This window comes from Asterias rubens, chromosome 17, assembly GCF_902459465.1.
Source record: "Asterias rubens chromosome 17, eAstRub1.3, whole genome shotgun sequence".
NCBI lineage: Eukaryota > Metazoa > Echinodermata > Asteroidea > Forcipulatida > Asteriidae > Asterias > Asterias rubens.
Window position 1 is genome coordinate 6,161,410 of NC_047078.1, and position 815 is coordinate 6,162,224.

Below are 815 nucleotides of genomic sequence, written 5' to 3' on the forward strand. Positions count from 1 at the left end.
CTCGCTCCCGCCCAGAGGTTGTAAACAACACAACCAAAACATTATGGAACCTCAATGGTACACAAATGGAACAAACAGTAGTAATAATTATACTAATTTATATACATTTCCAAATGTTCATTTTGGACAGTTATGATCTCTTAATCAAAGTGATCATTAAGTGAATGGTAACCTTTGGTAATTACCGAAATCACATTCATTCTTTATCCACCCTTTCGTTAGAAATTGATTTGCGAATTATTGATGTAAAAGTTAAATGACAATGACGATAGAACTAACCATAATATCGCGAAGGAAGCAATAGTTGTTTTGATAATGATCTTTTTATGTTCCTTAGTGAAAGTGTATAGGTACGAACTCTTTTAATGTAAAGGAGTGAAAAACACCACTCTTTACATTTCGAGTTGTCCCTCATATGGCTCTTTAAAAATAGTGGTGATAATTTCACTCTTTCTGATGGGTTTCACTCCAGGACAGAGTGAAAAAACACTCAAAAAAGATGCAAACTTCAATCTCAAAGAGTGAAAGACCACTCGAAAAAGAGTTGTCCATTATTATGGCTTTTCAAAGAGTGCCTTTTCACTCTTTTGCATTAACGAGAGAATGTTGATTGAATCGCCCAACGTTACCATGAATTAGTATAGCGGCCATTACCGCTAGGGTCAAACAATAGCAAACCATTGTACGCGCAACTTTCAGCCAATGACAGGTCCCACTTTAAAGGCAGTGGACACTATTGGTAATTACTCAAAATATTTATTACCATAAAACTTTTCTTGGGGACGAGTAATGGGGAGAGGTTGATGGTATAAACC